Raw genomic sequence first — 24,248 nt, forward strand, 5'->3', positions numbered from 1 at the left:
CTAGAATATGACATATTTTCAGTTGTTCAGTTTTGATGCCTTCATAGTCATGAAAATAAAGAAAACTCTTTGAATGAGAAGGTGTGTCCAAACTTTTGGTCTGTACTGTACGTCGAGGTTGTTGGCTCCCCCGGGCTCTGGGTCTGTATGTCATATGTCCAGTTTTCATCTCTGTATTTGACTCTCTCTTTGCACATTTTAGATTTTTTGTTTAGTTATCTCTTTTGTTTCTGCCTGTCACATCTCGATGCTGAATTATTTGTAGAAGGTGTTGATACCTTAGATTTGAGTTATGTGTTGGGATCTGGCCATGACAGTTGTATGTATAAGTTCCAAAGAAGGTCGGCACTGCTCAAGGGATGTCGCGGTGCACGTGTCTGTTGGCAGGGATCCCAGTAGATAATTCACAAATAAAGACCGGCACTCGCTGATGAATATTCTTGTATTTTTATTCAGTCACATATTCTATCATAGTGACGCATGCGTTTCAGCAAATTATATGCTTTCATCAGACATGTGTAAATACCTTACCACTAGCTCTGATATATATATACAAAAGGAAATGACATCACATTGTTACTATAGGCTCCTCCCACAATCAGGTGTCTGGGGAGTATGTGAATCAACTCAATCAAACAGGTGAAACATATTATCAGAAACATCCAGTTTCATTACAGAAAAAACAGGGCAAGATTATCATAGAAATAATCGTATTACATGAAGCTACTGACATTGTAATCTCTATTGAGACCTTTTGGATCCATTGTTTGCAACCGATGGATCCAATATGCCTCTCTTTTCAAAAGCAACTTATTTCGTTCTCCACCGCGTCGAGGTAAAGCAACGCCCTCTATGACCTGGTAGCGCAATTGTGCTATAGTGTGGCCCTTTTGATGAAAATGGTATGGTAGTGGGAGTAGCAAATTCTCCTTTCTGATTGTCGATTTATGTTTACTAAGTCGATCCTTTATTCTCATAGAAGTTTCCCCCACGTACAATAAACCACAGGGACATTTAAGAATATACACCACAAATCGACTATCGCAGGTAAAAACCCCTTGAATAGGGATTTGTTCACCGGTATGCGGGTGTGAAAGATAACCACCCTTAATGACATTAGAACAGTTCAGACAATATAATTTGCTGAAACGCATGCGTCACTATGATGGAATATGTGACTGAATAAACCTACAAGAATATTTATCAGCGAGTGCCGGTCTTTATTTGCGAGTTGTATGTATAAGGCGTAGTGCCAAGTGGAGTCCTCAATGAAATTATTATCTGGATAATTATTATCTCATTGTATTATTGCCCCATATATGAAAATAAGGGGAATCTGTAGAGGTGATTGTGCAGACCCCGGGTCCGGTAGGGCCATTATCTTCTTTAGCGCTTAACTGTTTTGCATGTTGTAATGTGTCTTGTCCATATATTGATTGTCCAAATTTACATAATGTAATAAAGAATGTATTTGTACTTAAAGTCTGGTCTTGTTCGTTTGGTGCGGCTTTTTAAGATGTCAGATTCTTTTTCAAAATCAATTGTAGAGTCACAAATGCACCTTGCACGAAGAAATTGGCCAATGGGTATAGAGCATTTCTGATGCATCTGGCACCTTGATGTTAATATCCAGAAATGCCAGAGGATTCTGACAAGGATAAAATTGCCAAATTGAAATGTATACCGTGACATTTTCGTCAAAAACACGCTAACAGGTGGCAAGACCTGAAATTTCGTGGGACTGACAAAGTTTCTCTGGGATCAAGAGGAGGTGATCTTTTTTGACGTCTGGCACAAGTTGCGTGTAAGTGGATAGTGACATTAACAACACAGACACCTCGTGGCCTCAATGATAAAATACCTTTTGCGTCATATTTGAATTGATATGTATCTTTGTTTCTTAATATTTTTATTTTCCTTATTTTTATTTTCCCTATATTGTTAATTTTAGATGGACTGTTGGATGGTGGCTATCGGTATTAGTATGGGTGCCAATCTTTGTTACTAAAATATCTTTTACTTTCTTTCCGTAGGTCGATCTCAATATCAAGTACTGTGGGAGATCAGGATCGAATAATTATAACTAATAAACAATAAACATTTTTTATTATATATTTTTTTTTCACTTTATATACACTTTGTATCTTTCACTTCACATGTGTCAACTATAGCACTACATGCTTATTATATTTTTTAGTTTTTTTTACACAGTGTGTTTTACATCTTTTTTCATATTTTTTATTATTCTCTAACTTTTCTCCCTTTTTTTTACTTATTTGTCATATTTTTTTTATATATATATTTTTTCACTTAATTTTGGATGTTGTTTTTGGCTCGTGTCATAACATGTTTTTTTGCATTTTTACTGTGATTTATATTACTTTACATTTTGTCACAATCACTTTTATATTTCACACACCATTTATTCATCTGTGTATTTTATTTATTTATTCACATATATTTATTATTGCATTCATTCAAATAATCATGTCGCACTTCACTATATATACATATATCTTTATTGTTATTTATTGTATGGTATATTATGTTATTGTGTATACAACACTATCTATGCAGTACTCATGCTTATGAATATTATGAGTATTAATACTACATTATTCAATCATGTGCCCCTCATTATGGATAATGTATCATGCTGTCATCAATACATCCTTTATACCAGTATGGCAATCTGCATATACCACTTTCAAGATGTCTGCAGCCTCTGCTCCGTGATAAAATCGATCGTGCAACTTCCTGCACGCTCCGTGTCTCTCGGATCATGAGGTGCCCGTCCTCCAGCCGACCGCATGGCAGGACGATGGCATGCCAGGTAATCCGTCGGCACCTCTATTATTAGACTAATTTCAGGTGTGTGCAACGTTCTCTATTGGTAGATCTTGATGACGATTATGTAAACACTTGCGCTTGCTGCAGAGTATTGTTAGTCATGTGACTGAAAGATATTTCTTTGCTGGCCCTATATATGCTTCCCTTAGCCACACCTCTAGTCATTACCCCTTGAGGAAGCAGACCGTGAAACGCACGTCGGGGTGCAGACCTGCTGCTTAGCTTCGGGAGCGAGGATCTGTGTTTGGCCTCGTTCCCAGGGCGGCTTTGCTAGCTGGGAGGCTCCCTGCTCCTAGGTCTGCCTTGAGCGCCGAAGCTGATCACTCGGTGCTCGACTTGTCTGTCTGTCGGTCATGTGATGCTGGCCACGTCACATGACCCTCAGACCCCACTATAAATACAGGCAGCTTGCTGGCCACAGGTTGCCTGTTAATTCTACGTTTCTAGCTATTTGTTGGACTACTGATTACTCACCTGATCCTGTTCCCTGACGATCCTTTGCCTGCTCCTCCTGTACTGTGCATCCCTCCTGGTATTGTGACCTTGGCTCCCACCTGACTACTCTTTGCGGACTCCTCTGGTACTTCTCTACTCTCCTGGTATTTGACCCCGGCTTCTCCTGACAATTCTTTGCTTTTACCCTTTGTACTGCGTAGCTCTCTTGGTTCTGACCTGGTCCGTTCACATTCCGTTATTTGTCTGTCTTCCCTGCACGTATCCTAAGTTAGGGACTTCCGTCTAGTTCTCCCCTGTCATTAGGACTTGCGAGGCAAGTAGGCAGGGCCAGGGGTGAGGGTGGAGCGCAGTGGTCATTATCCTCCCCCCTGTGTGTAGTGTACGTGACCGTCACAGTGTGGATTGGTGGTCTCTTGGTGAGGTGGGATTCTATTACTGGTATGTTGCATTCCCTATACTTATAACTTGGTGTTTGTGTTTTTTGAATTACTTTGGTATATTTATTTTTTGCATTTATTTAGCTCTTTTAATTGTTTGAACATTTTACCAAGGTTATTAATTGCATCAGATTTATAGTCTGTATATGCACCTTTATTAGACTTTTTCAGACCAGTTTATGCACTTGCACTTTATTGGACTCCCCTACCCCTGTACCACCACTCCTGTAAATTTTAAGTGTTTTTAAATTCATTGTGTTGTGTCAGTCATGTCCATACCTTGATTATTAATAAAATGTCATATATTTATCATGAATTGTGTTTGATTTTGTTTATTAATATATAGTAAATCCATATATTCCTGTTGGTTTAACAAGATGAGATGCGGCCTCCAGACTGAATATAAGATGAGATATGGCCTCTAGCCTGGATGCAAGATGAGATACAGCCTCTAGCCTGGATACAAGATGAGATACAGCCTCTAGCCTGGATACAAGATGAGATACAGCCTCTAGCCTGGATACAGGATGAGATACTGCCTCTAGCCCGGATACAAGATGAGATACAGCCTCTGGCCTGGATACAGGATGAGATACAGACTCTGGCCTGGATACAAGATGAGATATGGCTTCTAGCCTGAATACAAGATAAGATACGGTCTCTAGCCTGCATACAAGAAGACATACGGCCTCTTGCCTGGATACAAGATGAGATACGGTCTCTACCCTCTACTCAAGATAAGATACAGTCTCTATCCTGTATACAAGAAGAGATACAAGATGAGATACAGCCGCTTTCCTAGATACAGGATGATATACAGACTCTTTCCTGGATACAAGATGAGATATGGCTTCTAGCCTAAATAGATAAAATATGGTCTCTAGCCTGGACAGAGAATAAGATACGGCCTCAAGCCTGAACACAAGATGAGATACGGTCTCTACCCTCTACACAAGATGATATATGGTCTCTATCCTGGATATAAGATGAGATACAAGATGAGATACGGCCTCTAGTCTGGATACAAGATGAGATACAGCCTCTAGCCTGGATACAAGATGAGATACGGCCTCTAGCCTGGATACAAGATGAGATACGGCATCTAGCCGGGATACAAGATGAGGTTGCAGAAGTTGGCGTCCTAGCAGGTCCTATAAATGCTGGATTGGAGATAAATCTGGTGACCGGACAGCCAAGAAATTGTTGTAATCTGGAGAAGACATTCCTGGGAAACCTTTACTGTGTGTGGATGAGCATTATCTTGCTGAAAATGCCAGTTGGAAGCCCTGCCATGAGAGGAACATGTGGCGGCTGCTGCACACATCGCTGAGCTGTTAGTGTCCCTCGGATCACTACTGGGGTGAACGATGTCATATATGATGGCTCCCCAGATCATCACCAGCAGCAGAATGAGGCACCAACCCCACCTGATGTTGGTGAAGAGGTGGAGGTGGAAGAGGCTGGACCCTCCCAGCAGCCAGATTCCATCCCCCCAGTCCTGATGATGATGAAGAAGAGTAGGATGTCACCAGCCCCCACCAGGAGGGTAAATATGTGCACATAGCAATATAATTCTGTATCCATGCCACTTAATCTGAATTACAAGTAATTTTCATTTTTTTTTTTATCCTAACAGTACTAATTAATTAAAATAAAAAAGACAAATGCAGCAGGAGCATGAAGCTGGCATGCACGAGATGCGGAGGCTCATGTGCAAGCAGATGCGGAAGATGGAGCCACTGTACCTCAAACGGATGCAGGAGTTGTTGGAATTTCATGACCAACTAAAAAGGTTGCCATAGAGGTATGTTTGTAAATAAATTGTAACGTGTGCTTCCATTTTTTAATATTGCTTTGTTTTCGTGTAATTTTGAACGATAAGGTTGCAGTAAGGCCCCTTTAGTCCAGGGTCAAACTCATCAGGATCAGGGCAGTATCAGACAGCAGCAGCAGCAGGTGAATGGTAACGATGTAGTATAAGGCCAACACATTGCTGGGCCAAAATCATCAGGACAGACAGAAGCAGCAGCATGTAAATGGTAACGGGGTAGTATAAGGCCTACACATAGCTCGGTCAAAATCATCAGGACAGACAGCAGCAGCATGTAAATGGTAATGGGGTAGTATAAGCCTACACACACCTCGGCCAAAATCATCAGGATAGACAGCAGCAGCATGTAAATGGTAACAGGGTAGTATAAGGCCTACACATAGCTCAGCCAAAATCATCAGGACAGACAGCAGCAGCAGCATGTAAATGGTAACGGGGTAGTATAAGGCCTACATATAGCTTGGCCAAATTCATCATGACAGACAGCAGCAGCATGTAAATGGTAATGGGGTAGTATAAGGCCTAAACATAGCTGGGCCAATCTCAGCAGGACAGACAGCAGCAGCAGCAGGTAAGTGATAACGGCTGAGTATAAGGCCTGCACATAGCTTGTCCAAACTTATCAGGACAGACAGCAGCAGCATGTAAATGGTAACGGGGTAGTATAAGGCCTACACATAGCTCGGCCAAACTTATCAGGACAGACAGCAGCATCATGTAAATGGTAACGGCCAAACTCAGAAGGACAGATAGCAGCCGCAGCATGTAAGTGGTAATGGGGTAGTATAAGGCCTACACATAGCTCGGCCAAACTCAGAAGGACAGACAGCATCAGCATGTAAATGGTAACGGGGTAGTATAAGGCCTACACATAGCTCAGCGAAACTCAGAAGTTTTTTTTTGGTATTATATATATATAATATATATACACATATATTGGCAATATATGATGAGCAGAGCACATGCGCAAAAATGAAGCATGCACACCAATTTAAGAGAATTCTAATACTCAATAAAGTTCAAGGGCAAAAATGTGGTCCATGCTGATTGTCCTCAGCAATATCAGGAAAGACATCTGAAGCTGGTAAATGGTAACGCTGTAGTATAAGGCATACACATAGCTGGGCCTAACTCAGCAGAAACATAACAGACAGCAGCAGGGAAATGGTAACGCTGTAGTATAAGGGATGCACATAGCTGGGCCTAACTCAGCAATATCAGGACAGACAGCAGCAGCAGCAGCTGGTAAATGGTAATGCTGTAATATAAACCATACACATAGCTGGGCCTAACTCAGCAGGAACAGAAGGGAAATGGTAACGCTGTAGTATAAGCTATACACATAGCTGGGCCTAACTCAGCAGGAACATAACAGACAGCATCAGAGAAATGGTAATGCTATAGTATAAGGCATACACATAGCTGGGCCTAACTCCGCAGGAACAGAACAGACAGCAGCAGCAGCAGGGAAATGGTAATGCTGTAGTATAATGCATACACATAGCTGGGCCTTACTCAGCAATACCAGGACAGACAGCAGCAGCTGGTAAAGGGTAACGCTGTAATATAAGGCATACACATAGCTGGTCCTAACTCAGCAGGAACAGAACAGACAGCAGCAGGGAAATGGTAATGCTGCAGTACAAGGCATACACATAGCTGGGCCTAACTCCGCAGGAACAGAACAGACAGCAACAGGGAAATGGTAACGCTGTAGTATAAGGCATACAGATAGCTGGGCCTAACTCAGTAGGAACAGAACAGACAGAGCAGGAAAATGGTATCACTGTAGTTTAAGGCCGACACATAACTCATCAAGATCAGGACAGACAACAGCAGCAGGTAAAGGTAACGGTGGAGTATAAGGCCTACAAATAACTCAGCATAATCAGGACAGACAGCAGCAGCAGGTACATGGTAATGGTCAAGTCTAAGGCCTACACATAGCACGGCCTAACTCAGCAGGAACAGACAGCAGCAGGTTCTTTGTTTCCAGCAGGAATGTGTTCCCAGGAATGGGCCCCCACCAGACCGCGGCAACACCAAAAATAAACTTAGACACCTCTGACAGCAGCAGGTTATTTGTCTAGAGCAGGAATATGCTCCCATGCATGCAAAATGCAATATTTTCCTTTGACAAAATTGTTTTTCAAATGTATTTTAAGTTTGTAAAGCCCACAATAAATTAGTACAACATTAGCTCCATACGCTGCTCGCACCGGTCTGCTCTCAGTTTCCATATTGGCACATCGAGTCTGGAGAAAAACACTGCAGTCTGCCGTGCGTATGCTGATTCCTCCAAGCCAGAGGGCAGCAGGACTGGCGGGGTTTAGCAGCGGCTCTCTCATCCTACTTTTGTCTGTTAAGAGGCATGGTTACCGCCGATTGAACAAACCATACATGATCAGTGCCGCACACATGCTGGGCTATGGCCATCAGCAGCACCCAACCGTCCTCTGCCCGTCTGAGTACAGAAGTCAGTGAGGAGCCAGCTTGCCTCGGCCCGGGTCTGGAAGTGTCCCCGGCTCTGCCGCCGGGATCAGTTCCCCTCCTCTAGGTGATGACTCAGTCACGGTCCCCGGCTGCTGGCGGGGTCCTCGGCGGCTGCCGCCGGTGCGCAGCCTGGTTTCATCAATCTCAGGTCAGTCTGCTGAATAAGCCTTTAGCTGCAAGGCTTGGCTACACATGGGGTAGTGTCACACAGCCTGGGCCAGATATCACCAGAAAGGGTCTGACAGGCAACGGGGAGCACCTACACTGTCATCCAGCAGAGCGTTTGTAGTCTGTTTTGAAGGTAACATGTGTTCTTGAGTTAAATAGAACTGCCAGTGAACTTACCCCACAAAATGAATGCAGCTGTTCTTCATCTTTGTGGACTTGATATAGAAATTCATATCCTTTAGGTTCAGGAAAATCGTACAGTAATCCGGTCATATACAATGCAGATGTCTGGGGGAGAAGAATGCAGGGCTTCTAGGGAAAGATGGGGTAGATAGATATATACATGTGGTCCATCATGCTATAATCTATCTATCTACCCCATCTCTCCCTGGAAGCCCTGAAATCTTTTCCCCCTCAAGACATCTGCATTGTATAGGACCAGATTACTGTACGTTTTTCTTGAACCTACAGAATCTGATTTTCTATGTAACTCGAGAACACATGTTGCCTTCAAAGCAGACTACAAACTTCACTCTGCTGGATGATAGTGTAGGTGCTCCACAGTGCCTGTCAGCCCCTACCTGGTGAAGTCTGGCGTGGGCTGTGTGACACTACCCCCGTGTGTAGCCAAGCCTCGCAGCTAAAGGCTTATTCAGCAGCCTGACCTGCGATCAATAATCCGGGCTGCGCACTGGAGGCAGCCGCCGAGGACCCCGCCAGCATCATTGAGGGGAGGGGAACTGATCCCGGCGGCAGAGCCAGGGACACTTCCATACCCGGGCCACGGCAAGCTGGTTCCTCACTGGTTTCTGTGCTCAGACGGGCAGAGGACAGCTGGGTGCTGCCGATGGCCGGAGCACAGTGTGTGTGTGGCGCTGATCATGTATGGGTCGTGCGAGCGGCGGTAAACATGCTTTCTCACAGACAAAAGGAGGATGAGAGAGCCACTGCTAAACCATGCCAGTCCTGCTGCCCTCTGGCTTGGAGGAATCATCACACGGCGTGGCAGGCTGAGTTACCTCAGTGTTCTTCTCCAGACTCGATGTGCCCGATATGGAAACTGAGAGCAGACCGGTGTGGGCAGCGTGTGGAGCACTGTGTGCCAATTGGTATCTGAGAGGTCTATTTTCCAGTATGGTTTATGTATGGAGGGCAGTGTCCAGAGATCACACAGAGGACTATGGGTTACACTATACTAGGGCTGAAACGATTAATCAATAGGATCGAGTAATTCGACACAAAAAGCCAATGTGGTCAAGTTCACCGCCTCTTGCTGCAGCAGGAGGCCAGATGGATCATCAGAACAAGTGCCATGGGACCCCATGGACTTAATGACAAGAACGACATGGCTGTCTTTTTGTGACCATAACACCCTGCCACTTACGCACGGCTGCCACCTCCATTACCTCATTTCCAATATATCGAATACTCATAGCATCTTCCGCCATTGTCCCACATTGTCTCCTTTCCATGCAAACTTCTTGCTTCTATATGACATTCATTTATCCCTCCTTACACTGGTCCGGCACCTGAAATTTTTCGCCCGAACTAAGAATCGCATATCGATTTTTTGCATTGTTTGCAACTTGATATTTCATGTGATACTCATACTAATGTCTTGTGTCTCTCTCTGATTTGTTTCGCAGCTGCACACAGGGGAGATTCGGGATCACCATGGTGATGCCCAGCATTTTCCCTTTAAAAAGGTTTGTCCGTGCACCTGCACGTCATATCCGGTCTGAAGAAGCGCGACTTCCGCGCGAAACGGCCGCCGCCGACGCACATTGTGGCCATCCCGCTCCCCTGCCTGCGCAGCATGCCGCTTGAACTGCAATAAAAGCAACTAGCAGAACCACCGGTGAGTGCCGCGTCTCTCTCTACTTATCTACTTTGAACGCTAGTTACCACGCTGAGCACCGCCATTGTTTGGTTTTTGAAGACGGCTGCATGTCCTTGGATCTCTGACGGATGTAAGATACATATAGGTGAAATCACGTAGTGCCGCTGATTTTCCTTTTTCTTCTCATCCCTTGCCACATTTAAGAAAGACTGTTCCTACTATTGTTTATGCACAACTGTTCTAGCGCCCGTTATTCTAACGAGCTTAATGTGTAGTATATATATATATATATATATTTCAATAATTAATTGAATGAATAAATAAATAACAGGTTTAATAAATTAATGGAAAAATAGATAAATAAACTCATTGATTGATAAAAAATAAAAAAATTATTCGTCAAATAAATACATAAAGATATTCAACAATAGAGAAATATATAAATAAAGTCATCAATAAATAAATACATAAATAAATTCATCAATTAATAAATACAAAATTAAATTAATCAATACAGAAATATAGTCATCAATAAATAAATATATAAAATAATTCATCCCTAAATAAATAAATACATTTATCTAGAAATATATACAGAAGTTAAAAAACAACGATGTTTGGGAGGGAGAGCCAAGGAGAGGGATTGACAAGGGACCCTTCAACACCCTGAACCGACGGCGGGGGCCAAAAAGTCGCTGCCGATCCAGGACTCATTCATTTTGATAAATGTCAGTCTATCCACGGAGTCTGTGGACAGACAGGTCCGCTTGTCGGTGACCACCCCACCTGCCGTGCTGAATGTCCGCTCAGACAGTACTTCCAGCGCATACTGAGCGAGCTCACAGCAGGTGTCCAGCGTGCCAACCCAGTACTCCATGGGGTCGTCGGTGCTCATGCTGTCGGAAGCACAGACGGACCCCATGTAGTCTGCCACCATGCGGGCCAGCCGCTGGTGGTGACTGCTGCTGCTACTGGATCGCGCAGACTGGTAGAACAACCTTATCTCACCCATAAGATCACCTACTTGGCTGGAGCTGCTTGGGCCAGCCACCTGCTGGGTGAGATGTTTGGGGAGAACTAGAGCGTGAGGCATAGGGTTTGCCTGCTCCAGCCGGAGGAGCAGACAGGCCCCCAGGTTTTGCATATGGGCATCCCTCCGGCTGGCTGGGATGAACTGCTCCAGTTTCCCCTTGCAGTGAGGGTCTAAAAGGGTGGCCAACCAAAAATCATCCCTCTCCTTAATTTTCCTGATCCGAGGGTGCCTCCAGAGGCATCGCAGCATGTGGGCAGCTATGGGGAAGAGGACAGCCCGCTGTGACTCCAGAACTCCAATTTACCATACATCACGACATCCACACTGTAAATTTCCTGGACACTGAAATCACTAAACAAACGGATGGCACATTAACCACGGATCTATCGCAAACCTACAGATTGGAACAACTTGTTACACTACAGTAGCTGTCATGCACCCTCTATAAAGAAATCATTACCTAAATCACAATTTGAACGCATTAACAGGATAGTCACCACCGAGAACAATTAGCAAAAAAGACAAATGGAAATGACGCGGAAATTCCAAGAAAGAGGTTATCCACTTGAGGTAATTGAAAAAAGCCTAATACCCACAATTTGACAAGGCAAAAATACTAACAAAAGTAACCAATATTATCAAAAATCATTGGAACATTCTAACTAAATCATATCCAGCCATCGAATAATTCAAATCACCATTTCTACCATGCACCAGACGACCAAAAAATTTACGTGACCTCCTATTTAAGGCAGATATAGGCTCTAACAAAGCAACAATAAGACAATGTTTATTGGGTACAGTACATTTCCCTGCCTACACTGCGCCCAGTGTTCTAATGTCTTAAAAGGAGACAAAATATACCATCCACTCACAGGCCAAGAATTTCAAATCAAGGGTTTCCACACATGTGAATCCAATTTTGTGGTTTACCTTTTAAAATGCCCATGTGGACTAGTATATGTGGGCGAAACCACCCAAAACGTCAGAGACAGAGTATGTCAACACTAATCGACAATTTGCTGCCAGAATCTATTACTCCCAGTTCCAAATCATTTTGTTAAAGCCAAACATAACATTTCCCAATTAAAATTTCAACATGTATCGATGCCAAGAAGAGGGGGCAATTGTCAACAACTTCTAAAACTGAGAGAGGCTTTCTGGATTCTCAAACTACAAAGCTTTAAACAGAGAGTACGAACTTTCATCATTTATTTAAGTATCTTGTTTCTAAAAACATTTGCAGGTGTCCGTATATGCATTACTAATACTTTCTCTTTTATTTCACAGATGCACTAGAATACAGGACCGGATCCCCACCACGTTTGCCATCTCTACTGTATCTTTTTAGTTCAAACCAGCAGTTCAATATAACAAGATCTCTAAGGGTCTAGTGTAAACAAACGACTTCCAGCAAATTATTTAACCCATTAAAATTTATATATTTTAATTATATTCCTTAAAAATTGTCAAGTTCATATCGGACGATACTTACTGAGAGTACACTCAGATAATTTGCCACACAAGGCACCTGCAAGGTATATAGGGGATGAGGGAAAGCAGTCCCTATCGTCTCACCCTAGTCTTGCTCAGCCCAGGGACAACCCCTGATTGTGGGGACTCCCTGTCCTCAAACCTAGGCTGATCTAACCCTCACTTAACCCTGATACAGTGATCCTGAGAGGGTGGAGGGTAAAGAAATGGTGCTAAAAAGGTGGGCATATACAAAACGAAGGACATAAAAAACAACAACAACAATACCACATACAATGACCCTATTTATATAAAGGGCCTGCTAATGGACTGTGTATACAACCCTTATGCTGCTGGATATTGCAGCCAGCTAGGTACACAGTATATTATAATCGTACACAAAATAAACGTAAATCATACCCCGACGCGTTTCCCCCACGCTGTGGGATCATCAGGGGATCAGTATATTAAAGATGCCTAATATCCATCTAGTAGTATTATGGTGTCATATGTAATGCACTTATTGTGGATACGCAATATCCTGAGAATGCTATAATTCCTAAGTTTTGGATATGCGTCCACCTTATAGTGTCATGTATAGTGCACTTATTGTGGATGCACAATATCTTTACATCCACCATTACACAATCCTATCAGATGTTGAAAGAATTCTAAGAGGACCACAGCTTGGTACTGCATGGAAAGAGGATATTAGATATAAACATATACAGGCAGATGACGCACGGCGTGCACTGAGGCCAAAAGTCAGTTTTGCTGGACTCCCGTGTAGATACCTGTGGAGAAAAAGTACGTATAATGTAGGGCAGAAGATATATCAAAGCTGCAACCTCCACCAAACTCCATGATAAGGAAATAAAACTCACAATCACAGGACCAGCTCCAAAAATCCAACAATCTCTTAAATGGCCCCATAAAACAACAGTTGCCTAGCCTGTAAAGATTAGAGATTCATGGTCACCAGAAACGAAAAGGGATGATAGAAGCTAGACATGGAGGGAATATCCCTACTCACGATTCGTTGTCCGCCTCCTGATATGGTCGCCCCCTCTCTTCAAAAGGCCCATGCATTTCTGTGCCTGGTGCCCCCTTATAAATACCCACACTCATCTGATTCAAATTTCCCACCTAAACTCACCGGGTACGGACGCGTCCGCTTGATTCCACCACTTCCGGTCTGTGGATACATCCACTTACAGCCGGTGGAACGCAAGACGGCGCTCCGCCCTGGGCGTGCTGTTTCATTCATGCGCTTCCTGTACATGGAGCGCAGTGGAACGCAAAGAGCAACCGAACTTCCAGTCACAATTTACCGGTCCATGAGGCGCAGTGGAACGCAACAGGCAGATAGAATGCGCTCAGAACGATCCCCATCAGGTTAATCCCCCTGTGGTCGGTCTAATAAGTCAGTACACTCAGATCGGTCCCCCATATATTGAGATCATTCAAGGGAGTACCGGGAGCTAACAAAAAACCTCGACCAGTTGATTCAGCACAGTGGAAAAAGAGATGTATATATATATATAAGATCTATTTAACAGATGAGGTGTTTGTGGTTCATGACACCCATATACAGTATCGTCCATCACAACCCGTAAATGATATATAGGTTGTGTTATGTAATCAAAAGAGAAGATAATACTCAATGACTATGATAGTATTAAATTTGGATGCTTCCCGCATCCTGGCCAGTTAAGGAACCCAAAGTTAATTATTCTCGGCCCAGCAGTTCCAGAAAAGGGAATAAGGCAGGCATAACAGCGGCAGACAGAAGACAAGAGGAAAAAAGGAAAAAGGGGGAGGGGCATAAATTGTATTCCTCATAACAGTTAGAGAAAACAGGAGAACGTCAGTCTCTCGTTTATTCCGAGGGGAGACTGGGACCGGAACGGGTGGGTCCATTCACATTCCTTCTGAAGGATCTTCCTGTCCCAGTCACCCCCCCGGGGCGATGGTCGTATCAATTCGAGAACTGAGAATCTCAGACACTTAGGGTCCCCCCCATGACATTCATTGATATGTGAAGCCACAGGTGTGACATTTTTCTTGACGATGTCGTTCACATGTTCGCAGACCCTTCTCCTGAGTTCTCTAACCGTTTTGCCTATATAGTCCATAGGGCAAGGACACTGGCAGGGGTATATGGCCCCCTTGCTTCTACAATTGACAAAATCCCTGACCCTGAACGTCTGCTTAGTTACGGAACACGTAATGGTCTTGGCGGTCGAGAGGTATTCACATGCTTTACAAGAGCCACATCGGAAGACGCCTATCGGTTTACGGTCTAGCCATGTCCCTTTCTTCGCCAGAGATGTAAAATGGCTATGGACAAGACGATCTTTTATACTCCTCCCTCTACGGTTAGTGACTGAGGGATGTTCCGTAAGAATGTCAGATAGGTCAGAGTCCATCTGTAATATAGGCCAATATCTCTTCAGGACAGCCATCACTTCATGATTGGCTACGTCAAAGGTGGAAATGATACGCAGTGGTTGATGTTTGTCTATGGTCCTGGGTTTGGGGACCAGGAGGTCTACACGGTTTTTCTGTTGTGCATTTTTAAAAGCCTCATTTAAGACAGTCTGTGGATACCCCCTTCCCCTGAACCTGCCCTGAAGTTTCCTTGCCTCACTCTAAAAGACACCACCCTCCGAGCAGTTCCTTCTCACTCGGAGATATTGACCCCTTGGGATACCCTGTTTAAGGGGGGTCGGGTGGTGGCTCTTCCAGTGAAGCAAGGAATTTGTGGCTGTGGCTTTTCTAAACATGTCGGTCACGAGTCTGTCGTCCTCCTTAGTTACTCAAATATCCAAGAACGTAATCGTACACGGGTCTGACTCGTAAGTAAAGCGAAGGCCGATCTCGTTATCGTTAAGTTAAAAAATGAACCTTTTCAACTCACCCGGCCCGCCCTTCCATACCAAAAAGTCATCAATATATTGTGTCCAAAATATTACGTTTTCAGCCCACCAAACCGGTCGATCGGGGAATACATGAGTATCCTCCCACCAGCCCAGGAGGAGGTTGGCATATGTGGGGGCACAGGGGCTGCCCATTGCCGTACCCCTGAGCTGGTGGTAGAAACGTGCATTAAAAAGAAAAAAAATGTGTGTCAGGGTAAACTCTAACAACTGTAGAATAAAGATATTGTGTGCCACATATTGTGTACCTCTTGTCTTCAAAAAGTATTTAACAGCAATAAGACCATAGTGATGTGGGATGGAGCTATAAAGCGACTCTACATCGATGCTGGCCAAGATACAGTCGGGATCCATATTGAGGGAATTTATCTTGTTCAGGAAGTCCATCGTGTCCCTCGTGTATGCTGATAGGGACACGACGAACTGCCCGAGCACACGATCAAGGTAGATTCCACAATTTTGTGTAAGGGAATTGACCCCTGAAACAATCGTCCCTTTAATGGTGTCGTGCCTTTGTGTATCTTGGGGAGCCTGTAAAAGGTCGCTATAGATGGATGTGTGGGAAGAAGGAACTCGTATTCAGAAGTACTAATCACCTTATTACTCAGACCCCCCAATAGTAACATCTTAAGGTCTTCAAGAAAAGACAGAGTCGGATTTGATGCTAGTATCTTATATCCTTCTCTGTCTTTTAGAAGATCCATACACATATGTAGATAGACATCATGATTAAAAATGACTACGTTTCCGCCTTTATCGGACGGTTTGATGATAATGGAATCATCTTTCTCCAAATTTCTCAATGCTTGCATTTCGGCAAGAGAGAGGTTGAAGGTACTGGGTTCAATTTTACCTAGTTGTTTCAGGTCCGAAGTGACCATTTGGAGAAAGATGTCCACACATTCGTAGTTAGAGGGGGGGTGGCATCCTTTTACTCTTAGGTTTTAATATGGTGAAAGGACCCTGCCCTGGATTATGGCCACTCTCCTCCCCTAGTTCAGTCAGATTTTGTAGATCATCAAAGTCCCCTTCGTCAAGTCCAAGACTCTCACATGTCTGTCTATTGGAATTCCTGAAAAATTTGTTTCATTTTAGTCTCCTGCAGAAGAGATGGAGGTCCTTAGTCCATGTAAAGAGGCTAAAGTTGGTAGTCGGTACAAATGAAAGACCCCTCTTAAGGACCCCGATCTCTATCGCACTGAGCGTTCAGAAGGTCAGATTGATGATCTGTAGGTCATTTAGTGTCCCTTGTCCGTCCTGCCCTGATCTCGTAATTGGTAGGGGATCTGACTCTTTTCTAAAAAGTCGGTTGTGAAGATGGATTGGAAGAGATGGAGGGAGACGAAGAAGAGGAGGCATTGGCATAGCCTGTTCCACCTGCTCTTTTCGTTCCACTGCACTCCATGTACAGGAAGCGCATGAATGAAACAGCACGCCCAGGGCGGAGCGCCGTCTTGCGTTCTACCGGCCGGAAGTGGATGTATCCACAGACCGGAAGTGGTGGAATCAAGCGGACGCGTCCGTACCCGGTCAGTTTAGGTGGGAAATTTGAATCAGATGAGTGTGGGTATTTATAAGTGGGCACCAGGCACAGAAATGCATGGGCCTGAAACTACGGATACTGGAAGCCTGTGCTAGCATTTCTCCTGCGGTGTTGCTATCAGTGTGTGAAGAGTGGGAGAAGAGGGTTGCATTGACAATCCAACACAATGGGCAGCACATTGAACACATTTTATAAGTGGTCAGAAACTTGTAAATAACTCATGAAAGAATAAAGTTACGTTAAAACCAAAAATTCCCAATAAGTTTGATGTGTCACATGACCCTTTTCCTATTGAAAAAACAAAAGTTGGATTCAAAATGGCCAACTTCAAAATGGCCGCCATGGTCACCACCCATCTTGAAAAGGTTCCCCCCTCACATATACTAATGTGCCACAAACAGGAATTTAATATCACCAACCATTCCCATTTTATTAAGGTGTATCCATATAAATGGCCCACCCTGTATATTAATTTTAATGGGTTAAATAATTTGCTGGAAGTCGTATCTTTTTAGTTCCCTTCTTTCTATTGGCTCTTCTCTCTTTCCCCTTCTGCTCTCTTCCCCCCATTCCACATTCTTCCACTCCATATCCATCTCCCCGGACAACATTCCATCTCTTGAGTTATCATTCATCTCCTATACTTCATATATACAGATATACCATACAGTTCATATACACACAATATACATCTCATATCCTCAGCAACCATATAGTTCATAGATACACTATATATGTTTCATAACCCATCTATTCTTATCCCCACAATTTAAATTGTCTGTTATATTTTCTATGTTTTCAATATTTTCATATTAATCACTATATACAGTACATAGTTTCCTAAGTGGCATACACATCCAGCTCGTTTCGTTCTCTCATCAAATTACTGTATACATATTGTCCCAATCGACACACACATTCAGTCCATTTCTACTCTTTATTGCGATGCGTTCCACGCTGGAACGCATCTCCTCTCCTCTTGCTCTCTCCCTTTCATTCTTGGCTTCTGGCCTAGTTTCTATATATGGGTGAGTTCCACACTTGTACCAAAAAAACAACCATGTAAATCTTTTGTTAAATCTTTTATTTTAGTGTTTGAAAAAGGTCTGTGTTGACCGAAATGTCACACTATCACCTTTGAGTTGCTTTGCATAAGAAAAACAAAAATAAAGACACTTTGATTTCACCATATTCATTAGAGTGCTGAAGATTCTATGTCAATATCTTTGCGGGCTAGGAACCCACAACCACGGCACCCATCAAAGAACAGGACAAGAGTGCCACGCCTTTCACCTTAGATAGATAGATAGATAGATAGATAGATAGATAGATAGATATAAAGAGATAGATATGAGATAGTGATAGATAGATAAACCAAGCTACCAATCAGCAATGCAACGTTTAGGCAGTGCAACTGCCTCTTTCCAACATGCTTGAAAAAAACTGTTGCACTACTGAAATGTTGCATTTTTCTGGTGGATATTACGGAATAAAACGATTTGGAGCTGTATCTGAAGCCTGTGATGCTGTGATCCTTTACCCAGATAGATATAGATAGAGATATAGAATCAAAGATTATAGATAGATAATAGATATATAGATAGATAATAGATAGATATGAGATAGATAATAGATAGATAGATAAATAGATAGATACAGTAATAGATAGATAGATATATAGATAGATATGAGATAGATACAGTAGAAAGATATGAGATAGATAATAGATAGATATATAAAAAGATATGAGATAGATGATAGATAGATAGATAGATAGATAGATAGATAGATAGATAGATAATAGATAGTGTGGGGATTCGCTCTGGTAGACAGGGTGTGCGGACGCAGTACAGAGGCAAATTACCAGTTCTTAAATCAAACTTCCGTTTATTCACACATAAAGCAAAAACAAAACGTCACTTTGCAGTCTTGGTGTTAGTTCACACACAATGGAAAGTCCACATAGCAAAAATCACCTTGTTGGCAGTTCAGCAGTCCATAGCAGGCTTTTAGGAGCCCGTTTCCCTTACAGACGGGTCTCAGCCCTCCAGCACTGCACAAGCCTCAGATCCCAGCACACACCTCCTGAGCTCCACTGTCAGACGGAGGTAATCCTCCTCACCTGGCAGAGCTGGCTGTTTTTTAGGCCTGGCAAAACCCGGCCTGGAACATGGGGAGTAGTCACCCACCCAGCACTTTGACTACTCCCAGTAAGAGCCGTCCCGGATCAGCTATACAGCCATACTAAGTATTAAGGTGTCAAACAGCAACTGCTGCTGACACATAAAAACCGTCTCTTACTCCACTGAGGCGAGGAACCTCAGTGACATGTACCTATCATCCACGATGATTCCTTGTACCTTCTTACAATAGATAGATAGATATTAGATAGATAGATATTATAGATCATAGATATTCCTCTCTGATGAATACACAAGACAGAACAGAATTTACATGGACACACTGTATGCTTATAAAATCCTGAATACAATGCCCGACATATATTATTGAAGACGGTGAATAAAATATTTATTAGTAATTTCACGTTGTATTTCCTATTCACAAGGCGTAAAGAGATCAGATAAAATGTAACTTAAATAAGCAGACATTTACAGAAGCACAGATCAGCATCATCTCACCTGCACGCTGCGGCTCACTGACCCGGCCTAATAGACGCATGAATAATACATGGAAAGCTGCTCACGGGGCGGCAGACCTCCGCAGTACTCACAAATAATAACCATTCAATTTCACAGCACATGTCCATCCATCACATTACTCCAACATTCCTGGCCTTCTCCATTATTTACCAGGTTAAGGTGAGGCTCCATCCCAGCTATGGAACCCTGTTGTTACTGTACTTTTATATTCCTAAAGCGCATCATTCAGTGTGCGCTTAAAACTCTGTTCTCCCTACACAGCTGACAGCTCAGCGGTGTACGGAGTACGGAGTACTCATTTTATCAATGGGGCCACAGCAGAGCAGGGAGTACGGGCTCCCCGGACAATTACTAACTCCTGGCATAGTACATGGGTACCCTGTACCCATGTACTATGCCAGGATTAGCTAAGTGGAGCGGGCTCCTGCCTGTGCCTGCTCCGCTAAACTAAGAGAACTGTCATGCAGTTCTCTTAGCTTAGCGGAGCAGGCAGAAGGGTCTATAATGACCTGTACTACAAAACTATAAAAAAAAATTGAAAAAAACTAAATCTATACATATTTGGTATATACATAATTGGTACGCCTGATTAAAAAGAGATAAAAAGTCATGTATCCTAGAATACATCCAATGGAAATGACATCTTGTCTTGCCAACACAGCTCTGTTGAAGAAAAAGTAAAAAAGTTACAGCCCTGAGAATGTGGTGACAGAAAAAACACATAAAAAAAATAAATGGTAAAACATAAGTCCACCGGAATTTCTTTCCCGTCCTGGACAATGGAAACCAGACGGATTTGTTATGTTTGCCGATAGACCTCTATTATGACGGAATGCCTCTAGAGGTTTCCGTTTTGAATTCCGTCTTACAATTCCGGTATTTTCCTTTCTAACCATGTTATAACGGAATTCCTAAAACTGATACGAACCCACCCTTATTTATGCCATTGAGTGAATGGCGCAGTATTTAAAAAAATATACATACAATGCCAGAATTGGGTTTTATTTATCACCTCCCAGATAAGGTTAATAAAATAAGGGATATAAAACCCAAAATGGCACCATTGTCGTTCCGTTACTGTACCAATCAGCTGTTTTGTCGTCACTCTGGTACTGTAAGTAGGCGCCTGATTTACACCGCTCCATCTATATTGTGGATTCCAACTGAAGCAAATACTGCAGTAACCAGCTCCGTCCACTACATATTGGATGGACCTGTGTAGTTCTGGAACCTACTTCCAATGCCGAAGCAATGACGAAACAGCCTGGTGCTGGTGCTTGGTGTCAGACCCATGCCAGTAAGATATTGATAGCCTATCCTGGGGTCAGGCCTGTGACGACATGGTGAAGAGTTATATGTGTATTGGTGTTGGGTGTAATTATGTTATGTTGTGTGACCTGGTTATGAAAAGACTGTCAGCACCCACTCTGAAGGAGCTCAGAACAATGCCATTACGGCCAGGCTCCTGCTAGGGCTGTCTGGAGCAATTTTAGCAGGTGGACCCTGGTGGTGTGGTGCAGACAGAATGTCTGGGGAGGGGTAGGGGGGTGTAATGGGATTTTTGTTTTATCTGGTCTCAATTTCTGTATATAAGTTTGTGCAGTTGCTCAATAAAGGACATAGACGGAACAGGGGTATATAACGGAACCATGCTTTAGAGACAATGATGGTACTTCCACTGAAATGGATTATGGAGAAAACCATATTTTGGCTTGACCAGCAGCCCTATCATCTCCCCCTACTTCTGGTAGCCGCTAGCTGCCTTGGTTAACAAAACTAGGGTCTCAGGGCCCCCATACTGTCAGCAATCTGATTTCAATCAACTACACTAATTAAAATTTGTATATCTTAAGAGTCATTGCTATAGGTCCATTGTTTGGTCCTGTTCTCCACCTATGTTTCGTTTCTTCTGTTTGGTGTTAATTTGAAGTAACTAAAGAAAAAGTCAGATTGTATAACTTTTTTTTTTTACCCAAAAGATTATCCTGAATGTAGAAGTCTGAATTTTTAATTTGCAGTGATGGGTAGGAGTTTCCAGTTAGCAGTTGGTGTCTTAATGTTTGAGAGATTTCGCCGTTCAACTGGGTAATGTTGTTATTGCCTTCTTTGTATTCATTGCTTGTGAGTTACGTGCAGGAGGGCAGATGTTGCTGAAGAGTCTATGGTTGCAGAACGTAATGAAATTTGTCAGCTTAAAGAGCATTTCCCCATAACATAAAAAATACAAATATAAATCATCAAGTTGTTCTCTTCTGTCAGTCTGTTAGCATATTTAATTATTGATTTCTTACTTACATCTATTTCTGAGGAATATTAGTGGTACTGGTAACCAATATGGCAGCTGTGTAGAGTTATTGTTCCACCCAAAAGTATTGTCTGAATAAAAAGGGGATGTGATCTAAGGCGCTTGAATTCATGTGCATCTCTTTATTATCTGATAGCCATGTAGTCTGAATTGTGTAATGGTTAATACTAAGGATGAGCGAATTGACTTCGGATGAAACATCCGAAGTCGATTCGTATAATACTTCGTTTGAATACTGTACGGAGCAGGCGCTCCATACAGTATTAGAATGTATTGGCTCAGATGTAAAATGTTTTTTTTACAGTAGAAATTAATTCATGAAGTTATTATGAAAAGTCTTGCGAGACTTTGCGAAGTTATAACTTCGGCTTATAGGAGCCAATACATTCTAATTATGCACGGAGCGCTCGCTCCGTACAGTATTCAAACAAAGTATTATGCGAATCGACTTTGGATGTTTCATCATAAGTCGATTCGCTCATCCCTAGTTAATACTAATACCCTAGTGGTCTATGGTAGTTAATACCAGCTTCAATTGTGGTCCATGTCCTGATGGAGCCAATGCAAACATCCTTGGTGGCCCAGTGTATTGAAAAAAATCTATGTCAAAATGCCTGGTGGTCTAGGGCAGAAGGGGATTGATGAGAGAATCCCTGGTGGTCTAGAGCAGTAAGGGGATCCCTGATGAAGGATAGCGATCTATCCAAAACACATTGGATGTTTGGCACTCACAGCCACTCATAGCTCAACAGTGACATCACTTGGTGCTCCTGGTGAGCGCAAGCTTTTTGGGTATAGGAACGAAGCTTAGCCACTGGCCGAAGCACGCTCCACAATCAGATACCGACCTTAAGTATCTTGGATTTAACCACCACAGCTAGCGAGAGGGGAATGCGTCGTGGATCAAGAAACATAAAGAAAAGACGCAAGGTAAATAATCCCCTGCACTAACGGTTTAAGTACCTGTGGCGATCTCATGTGGTGATACCAGGGGTATAGCAGCTGCGGTGGATGCGCATTATACACTAGATTATTTGCAGTAAGGGGTTAATATCAGCATCCCTAATGGGCAGTAAGTTGTTAATATCAGCATTCTTGGTGGTCTAGAACAGAAAAGAGTTCTAAACACCCCTCAAGATCCTTCTGTATCAATCTTTCTGGGAGGTCCTAAACATCCCTCAAGCACCTTCAGTATCAATCCTTGTTGAAGGTGTTAAAACTCCTCAGGAGCCTTCCGTATCAGTCTTTGATGGAGGTCTCAAAACTCTTCAAGAGCCTTCTGCATAAATCTTTGTGGGTAGTACTTAACACCCCTCAAGAGCTTTCAGAACCAATCATTTTGGGAGGTCCTAAAACCTCTCAAAATCTGTGTCAGCCGTTGTTGAAAGGTTCCAAAACCCCTCAAAAGATCCTTCTATATTAAACTATTGTGGAACATCCCTCAAAAGGCCTCAGTACCAATTCTTGTGGGAGAGCCTAAAGCCTAAGTGTCTTCTTCATGAATCATCATAGGAGATCCTAAAACCCCTCAAGATCCCTCTGTGACAGTCGTTGTTGAAAGATTCTAAACCACTGAAAAGAGCCTTCAATATTAAACTATTGTAGAACATCCCTCAAGAGTCCTTAGTATCAATTATTGTGGTAGAGCCTAAAACCTAAGAGCTTTCTGCATGAATTCTCATGGGAGGTCCCAAACTCCCCCTCAAAATCCTTTTATATAAATCATTTTTCACAAACTTACCTGTCAGGGCTCCAGCATGAAAATGCCCAGCTTCGGTCGCACCGGGAGAGATGCGCTGCAAAGCCATGCCTCTGGTGATGCAACAGCATCCCTAGCAATAGGATGCCATGCTCTGTTTCTCTCCACAGCAGGCGTGTGCTGGAGAAAAACTAGCAGTGCTTGTTTATTCATCTCTTCTGTTCCTGTGTGCTGTGTGTAAATAATGGAGCACTAAGTCATGGACCTATCAGGTTCTGATCCTGGGACTCTATTTAAACCCATTCCTGGCCATACACCTTTGCCAGTGATAGCTTCAGACTCCCTAGCTAGTTCTGGTCCTGTGTGCGTGTGGATTACTATTATTGTTATTGACCTCGGCTTGCCTTTGACCACTCTCTGTCTCTTGTTTTGGTACTGTGCTTCCTATCTGGTTCTGACTTTGGCTTGGCTTTGTGACTACCCTCTGTCTTGCGATTTTGTACTGTTCTGTCCTTCCATTT

Source organism: Bufo bufo, chromosome 2 (genome assembly GCF_905171765.1).
Source record: "Bufo bufo chromosome 2, aBufBuf1.1, whole genome shotgun sequence".
In the NCBI taxonomy this organism is placed as follows: domain Eukaryota; kingdom Metazoa; phylum Chordata; class Amphibia; order Anura; family Bufonidae; genus Bufo; species Bufo bufo.